The sequence below is a fragment of the Polypterus senegalus genome, chromosome 13, assembly GCF_016835505.1.
Source record: "Polypterus senegalus isolate Bchr_013 chromosome 13, ASM1683550v1, whole genome shotgun sequence".
NCBI lineage: Eukaryota > Metazoa > Chordata > Cladistia > Polypteriformes > Polypteridae > Polypterus > Polypterus senegalus.
The window spans coordinates 3,868,003-3,876,257 of record NC_053166.1 but is presented as its reverse complement, the minus strand read 5'-3'; the positions used below and the strand labels follow the sequence as shown (position 1 = coordinate 3,876,257).

At 47.5% G+C, this 8,255-nt stretch overlaps 1 long non-coding RNA gene across 1 annotated transcript; it reads left to right on the top strand.

Moving 5' to 3' along the window:
• Positions 1–4,571: 4,571 nt before the first annotated feature.
• LOC120543399 lies at positions 4,572–7,220 on the top strand. The gene is made up of 2 exons (XR_005636328.1): positions 4,572–4,678; positions 7,049–7,220. It is a non-coding gene; the product is annotated as an uncharacterized LOC120543399 (long non-coding RNA).
• The last annotated feature ends 1,035 nt before the right edge of the window (positions 7,221–8,255 follow it).

Here is an 8,255-nt window from a genome sequence, read left to right as displayed (position 1 = left end):
CCCTCAGTCACTTTCTTTGCACTGCATTATGGATCGTCCTTCTTTTGCTTTCTCATTCTCTCTCTTGCTCTTTTTAGATTTCTGTCCCTCCTCACTCACACATTCACATTTACACACAAACAAGACAAACAAAGGGAGCAGAAGACATGAAATGAGCAGAAGAAGATGGCGACCTGTAAAGCCCGTAGCTGCAGGCTGCACTTCGTCTGCTCCACAAACCGTATCTGTTCCTGAGAACTCGTTCATAAGGCGACTGTTCATAGTGTGAACACAACACCAGTGGATCTCCGGCTCAGTCCTGGGCGCCCTGCTGGCTGCTGGTTTTTGTCTCCTTCATTGTCTCTCTTATTGATCTCATTTACTGAGCAGCTGACATCTTGACTTAGTCACAAGGTGACTGACAACATCTGAGAGACGATTGGTTGCATTTGTTTGGTTAAAGGGACAGGCAGGTGAAGTGACCTGCTCAGGTCACACAGGGTCAGTAGTGGGATTTGAACCCACAGCCTCAGGGTTTGAGGTCTTAACTGCTGTGCCACTCTGCCTGCCTCCCCTCTAATTCTGCAGCCAGCGGTGGGATTTGACACTTCAGAGACATTTGGTGCTTTTGTGTTGGCGTGAAGTGCTTAGCTTTCCTTCTCTGCTGTCCTCTCCTACTGATTTGCTCCATTAGTTTGATCCCAATAATGACAGTTAACAACGAGCAGAGCAGACCCCCGGGCAGACGATCCTGAATGCTGAAAGGCTGCACCAGATAGATAGATAGATAGATAGATAGATAGATAGATAGAGAGATAGAGATAGATAGATAGATAGATAGATAGATAGATAGATAGATAGATAGATAGATAGATAGATAGATAGATAGATAGATAGATATTTCATTAATCCTCAGAATTATCAGCGTGTCACACACAGAAATGACGGGCACATTCCAATCAAAATGTACCAACCGTAGTTCTGTCATTTCAACATGGACCCCAAAACACAGAAACTGGGAAGTGACAGCTGACTTAGTTAGGACTGGAATTCAATTGAGAAGAGGAGTTTGAACAGAAATCTGCAGCTTCGGGGGTCTCCAGGGCTGAGTTTGAGAACAAGTGGGCTAAACAGAAAAAAAAGGATAAGAAGTGGACCCCAAACCCAAAAAAGACCCCAAATTCACATTCAAATAATACTAAAGTCTGAATATATACACAGTGTACATAAAATGAAAAGCTGACTGACTCACTCACTCACAGTTTAGTTAAAAAGCTGACAATTGGCAGGATGGCACATCGAGGGCAGTAGGTACCCCCAAAGACAGGGCATTTGGAAAAGTCCATATTTAGGGCCAAAAACACCACCTTAAAATAAAAAAAAACAAAAATACCCCAAAATCTCAAAAATACTTTGATGTTTTGATTGAAATTTGATGACGTAACAAAAAATGAGAAGGAATGACACAAAGAAATAGGCTGCCATGAATGGAGCCACCAGGAGTGAAGAGGAAAGATGAGAGGTCAGGGAAACTCAGAGAAGACTTGCAGGTTAAAATGTGAGATCAATGTGGACGAGGACAAGACCTTCAGTCCATCAGAACTCGCCAGTCCACCAAAATAACATCAAGTCATGGTGTGGGGGTCCCTATAGACCTCGTGCCCACCACACTACTTGGTCACATATTACACGAGTCTGTGGCTCTCTGTGTGACGTCATAACTTTTGTGTGACTTTTACCCTTGATGTGTTTCCAACTGTGTCCTCGTGTTCTTGATGACATCATTTTAAAGTCACCGTCTCGCTCCACTGCACTGACGCTCTTCATCATTTTAAACACTTCAGTCAGTCAGGTCTCCTCTTCATCTCCTTAAGGCTCAGCTCTTTTAATCTTCATCACTCACCCCTTGTAGCCCCCCATAATCAGTCCTGTTGCTCTTCTCTGGACCTTCTCTTGTGCTGCTGTGTCTTTATGGAGACCCAAACTGCACCCAGGACTCCAGATGAGGCCTCACCAGTGGGTTATAAAGCCTGAGCAGAACCTCAAGTGACTTGCACTCCACACATCAAGGCGCTATATAATCTGACAGTCTGTGAGCCTTCTTCATGGCTTCTCAACACCGCCTGGCATTTGAGTCCACTACGACTCCTAAATCCTTCTCCTAAGGTGGGCTCTCAATTTTCAGACCCCTATTGTGTATTCAGACCTCACATTTTTACTTCCTACTTGTAATTCTTTACATTTACTGACATTAAATTTCATTGTCCACAAGTCTACCCAAACTGTCTGCTGTCCAAGTCCTTCTGTGATGATTCAGTGGATTCTCGGTGATCTGCCAGTCCACCTGTCTTGGTATCATCTGCCAACTTCACCAGCTTGTTCCTTATATTCCTATCTAAATCATTTATTTATATCAAAAATAGCAGCCACCCCAGCACTGCCACCTGCTGGTCACCACTCATAACATCGGCCAATCCTGTGGTTCATCGCCCCATCACCCTCTGCTTCCTGCGTCTGAGCCAATTCTGCCCTCATGTTCACAGCACACCCTGATCTGCCACTTCTTTTAGTTTGATGCCCACCCTCTCAGGTGGCACCTTATCAGATGCTGTCTGATATAAATCACATCATCTGCTCCTCTCTGGTCGTATCCTTTTCTTGTTTCCTCATTGAATTCCAGCGTGTTGGTAAAACACAAGCTCCTCATCTGAGCCCACGCTGACTGTTGCGTACTTCTTGTTCTGCCAGGCTCTTTGTCAGCCAGGTTTATACTCGACACGTTCATGTTGGGCCGCATGGTGAAAATGACGTCACTCACTAAGGTGAGCCCCCCGCAGTGATTTAACTACATGGTGATGCCAGATGGTGCCGTGTATCCAAGATGGTGATAGAGACGGGCACAAATATCTGAAGGGCATCTGCTCATCATGGACATCAGTCACCCCACTCATGACGTGAGTACCCGATGTGCCACGACACTCCGGTCACAAAGCAGAAGCACATCAATACCTGGGTACAACACAAGCTGGCAGTGGCCGCATGCTGTGGTCAACATAAACGTTTACGCAGCTCAGTAACGGAGTCCTCCACGGCCTGAACACAGAGGAGGTGGACATTCAGCAGAGTTGACCACATTATTTTTTTTCAGCTGTTGTTTTCAAGAATTACTGGAAACATTCAGTTCACCACACCGGCCACCCGCATGAGTGCAGCCTGTAAACGTCACTGCTGTGTGTAATAACGAGCTAGCGGGCACCACGACTCAAGGTGTATCGCCATTGACGCCAACCCTCTAAACCTTTGTACCGCTACAAGATTACAATTCAAAGCCTAACATTTAAATCCGATTGAAGTCTTCATTTCTACAGGATCCCTGAAATTTCCTTTGTCCCTTCTAATTGCCTTTTTGAATTCTAAAGAACACACTTTACTGTAAAATGGTGTCTTGCCAGGACTGCCAACAGAGGCCAAGGTCAGGACAGGCAGGAATGAACTCTGGCACCGACGCTTTACTGACGGGCGACTGTATGTGGCGTATTAAAGAGTGAGGAGCTCCAGATGACTAATAATATTAACACCCGCTAAAAAAATAACAGCAAATATCAAAGAGTGAGAAGCACTCGGCTAGTGACACACACCAGTGACACATAATAGTGATACACACCAGTGACACACACCAGTGACACATAATAGTGATACACACCAGTGACACACACCAGTGACACACACCAGTGACACACACCAGTGACACACACTAGTGACACACACAGGCCTTCAGATACGCCTGTATGTCCGACGGCACAACAACCGAAGCCCACCGACTTGGATGTGGCAAAGCCGACCCATAACTGTATAAGGCTGACAGACTGATCACCACCCAGGAACCCACCTCCCATTGGCACGTGAGATTTGTGCCCACCATGTGCCAGGCCTGTCCCAGCAACTTCTCAGATGTGGACATTCACAGGACTTCTTATTGTTGATTCCCAGCGGACATGAAACTCCTTCACAATTGTGCAGACCTCGCGTCTGAAGTTGGGTGGCACCTCACTTTAACGTGACAAAGGACAGGCAGTGACACAGCTGGACTGTCCAGTGGTCAGTTTAAGACCAGCAGTGTCCTTTTAAGAGTTTGCTGTCCAAAAGCCTTCAATAAAATGCACTCCAAGTATCATGCAGGAGAGCCGCTGCCTCAGGGGTCTTACAAAATCTCCAAAAATAAAATGGCTGCCAGGTGCCACAACAGCCCCCAGTTTTTGTTGTGTTCTTCCTGATGTGTGTGCCATGCTGGCCTAACATGGACCCTCTCTGTCACCTCCTCCTGTAGCTTTACTGTGTCAGCCTTGGAGGAAACCTGGCGTCTGTCCACAGCAGCAGTGACAACCAGTTCATCACCAGCCTGATTAGGAGCAGAGACTCCCATAACCCCACCTCATGGCTTGGAGGCTCCAACTCTGAGCTGGTAAGTTGCTCTCCCATTCATTCATCTTTGTGGTCCTGGGGGTCTGTAAGCTCTAAGATGGCAGAGGAGTGCAATCCTGCTGCAGTGAGGGTCCCGTTGCTTACCGCAGTGCTGGTGTTTTGCAGACCTCATCGTGGCTCTGGACAGATGGGTCCGATTGGGATTTTGCAAACTGGAATCCGGGTGAACCCAACAATGTCGGTGGCACTGAGCACTGCTTACACACCAACTTTCTAGGTAAGCCGTGCTTTTTGTTTTAGGGCTGATGAAGATGACAACTGCAATGGTGGCCGCTGTCATTTCAATTCAACGTGTTGCTCAGACGGGACGCCACACCAGGGGTAACCTGGCACTGGACTGGGGTGCTGTGAGGCACTCTGGGGTCACTCAGGTCTTTTTGTGCTTCACTTGAGCACAGCATACAATTACAGCGGTGTGTGTGTGTGTGTGAGACAGCAACATGTGGGAACGTCCTAAAGACCCCCGTGTAGCACACTCTGGAGCACCGAGCATCGACTTGTGACAGGCAGAGCAGGAGGGCAGTCACCAGGGGGCTTGTTAAGACGTGATGAGTGTCACAAATAATAAAACAAGAATAAAGAGATGAAGCCATGGAGTTTTAGTGTGAGATTCATAAGAGTGAAATTATCAGCCTTTGAATATCAAATACTCAACAAATAAAAAATAAAAAAGAATAAACGAGACCCCGAGCTCACCTCATGAGGCATTTTTTAAGTTCTGTTCTTCAGCGGGCAGCATGGTGGCATTTGGTGGCCCTCTGATGGACTGGCTCCACGCTCAGGGGTGGTCACCATGTGTGTGGATGGGCGTCAAGCAGGCCTGATAACGTTTGGATGGCTGAATTACATTTTATGGGGGGCACACTGGCATGGCAGACTGCAGCCTGGTCACAGCCTGTGTGTGTTTTTTCCTTGCATCCCAAAGACATTCAGCTGGAATTCTATGGAAAAAAAGTAAAAAGTAGTCAGCCAGAGAGGTGGACAGGAGGTCATGTGTTTGGATTTTTAAAAAGCTTTTCATTAGAGAACCTGCAGATCAACATAAAACACGTGGGAACTCATGCCATGGTGTGCCAATGGGTCCAAAATCGGCTTTGACTGTGGAAACAAAGGGTTATGAGGGTGGATGATATTGAGATAACAGGATGTTACAAGTGATGGTCCTCACTGCTATTGTACTATGAGTGACAGCACCAAAGACATGAGGGGCACATCAGGAGAGGGACAAACGGGCAAACAGGGCAAAGGTCAAAACCAGAGAGCAAAGGTGCCATAACATGACATGAGAATCAGGGTCTAATCTCATAGGACAAGGCCACACCAGAGGGGACCCTCGCTGAAACACAGCACTGCTTTTCTGGACCACCCTACACGACTCCACTCACTTCTACTCCAAGGTCCTCCATGTGATCCGATCCTCACGTGAGTCACAAATGTCAGCAAAGCCAAATCGGCTCAACACGCTAACAACACACGAGTCTAATAAACGCAACGCCATCCAGCATTCAGGGTGGGCACTGGAGGAGCTGAATGAAGCCCTGGACTGAGGGTCTGCTCAGATCCCACTTGGTGGCAGTGACCTCCAGCTGTGTCTGCTCCTCCATATTCAGGGGATGTCGGGTGTGCGTCTGTACGTTGCCAGCAGAAGCCGACTGCGTGTGTTTGCTGTTCTATTGTACTGTCGATGGCCGCATTTCAAGATAAATTTATATTCTTACTGCAAAGGGAAGGATTGCCAAAGGGCCTTATCTTGCCATTGTGCCCGATGCTCATGTCTGTTCCTGAGGTGAAGAATCAGGTGGCACCGCTAGAGCAGTTGCTAACATTCACAAGCTGTTCATCTTTTAACCACCCCAGGGAATGATGGGAAAGAAATCCCTCAATGAAAATGTCAAAAAAGGAATCAAACTCGGCCATTGATAAAACAGAGCCCAGTCTAATACCCTGTGATGGACTGGCGCCCTGCTCAGGGTTTGCACCTGCCTTGTGCCCTGTGCTAGCTGGGATGGGCTCTGCAGCACTAAACGGATTAGGAAATGGCGGGTGGACCCCAGTTCAGTTGGCACCGAGCGAGCCGTCATTCAACAAAACCCTTCATGGGTCACACGTAGCTCATTTATAAACTGGGTGAGCTGACCCACCCTGCGAGTGCCCACAACACTTGGTATCACATTTTGGCCAGCCCAGATTAAGACCCCCCAGGCCCCACTTAGAGAGCTGATCAGGTGCTGCGTAGTGTTTTGCGTGTTTTCAGCATGTGGAGACTCAGTTGTGTCATCCAGCTGCTCATTTCTTGAAGCTCTGTGGGGGTCCCCAGTGGTCTTTTTGGACACCCACACTGCTGAAGAGGCCCCTTGCCGTCAATCCCTGCTGACATTGGTGACGGTGTAACACCAGGCGGCTGGGCCTTGAGACGTTCCTTCCAATGTCCTCCACCACGCTACCTGCACGCCAACTCCTGGTCCAACTTTCAGGCACTTGGCGGGTGGGATGGCGACGTTCTCCGGTCCCTGATATCTCAAAGCGAGTTTGTGAGTTGCTGCTCCTCCATTGTTGTCCTCACCTCTCCTCTTGTGTTTCTTCTCAGTTCAAGGTGGCTGGAATGACATCAACTGTGCAAATCAGTATCCATTCGTCTGCATGATTAACAATGAGGTAGAAGAGTGGAGTGAGGAGGAGTGGAGCCACGAGAGACACTAAAGATGTCCGACCTTCACTACACTTCGGCTGTTTCTAAATAAAAACACATCTAGCATTCATCCTGCTGTCTTGTTCTCTAAATTATTTTTTAGCTTCTCATTTAGGATGGACAAGCTGCAGTACTAAGACATGTCATTTGCTTTGTGACTAACAGGCCACCTCATATGACATAAGTGAACTCAGCAGTGGCCACAATCTGATGGTCGTAATGAATGGGTGGTCATCTGGAGGTGGGCTTCAGATCTTGGCTGGCTGACCGCAGTAGAGATGGGCAGCACCACACAACACAAGCAGCTGTTTGATTAACTGTATTAACTGTGTGCTGCAGGATGGGAGCCGTGACTTAAAGTCCACCAGCCACACAGTGTGATGGGGGTCATGATGGGCTGAAAGAGTTGAGCTGTCAGACGTGGGCATTCTGACCAGTGTGATGTGGTGGTGGTCCTGCTGCTGGGGTCTTGAGGTTTTCGTGGCTCAGCCGAGGATTGTTGCTTTATGTAGATGACGATGTCCCCTTTCTCACACCTGACAGTGACCTTCCAGATACACTCGAGTTGGGTGACTTACATGAGACAGATGTGTGCTCAGATAAAGAGTGGGAATGTGAGTGTGAGGAAAAGGAGAGAGATGAAAGGAAGGGAAAACAGCAAGGATGTTACCTTTCATTATTCTCCACTGCACCACAATCTCCGGGTAATTCTGGGGCCTGTCCAGTATTTAAAGAGCATGCTACACTGATGGATATTTCACCACTGTTAGGAAAGGTAACCAGTGCTGCACTGAAATCTGATTTAAGACAAACAGATCAGATAGAAGGCAGAGGAGCTGGTGAGTGTGAATGGCAATTGTTGACTAGAGGGCATGAACTGGATATTGGCATATTGATACTGAGTAAAGAAAGTGTGGAATTTAAACAAGGAACAATGGAAATGAAAGGAATTCAAGTGCTTGTGTGTGAAAGGTCTGAATGTGCTAGTGCAAGAGTGGCTGAGTTGGAAAGAAAGTGCACCAGTTTAGGAGTTGGTTTGAATGAAACAGGACAAGCCAAAGAACAAAGGATGGTGGTCGGTGCAGCAGGAAGCTCAGCCAGCAAG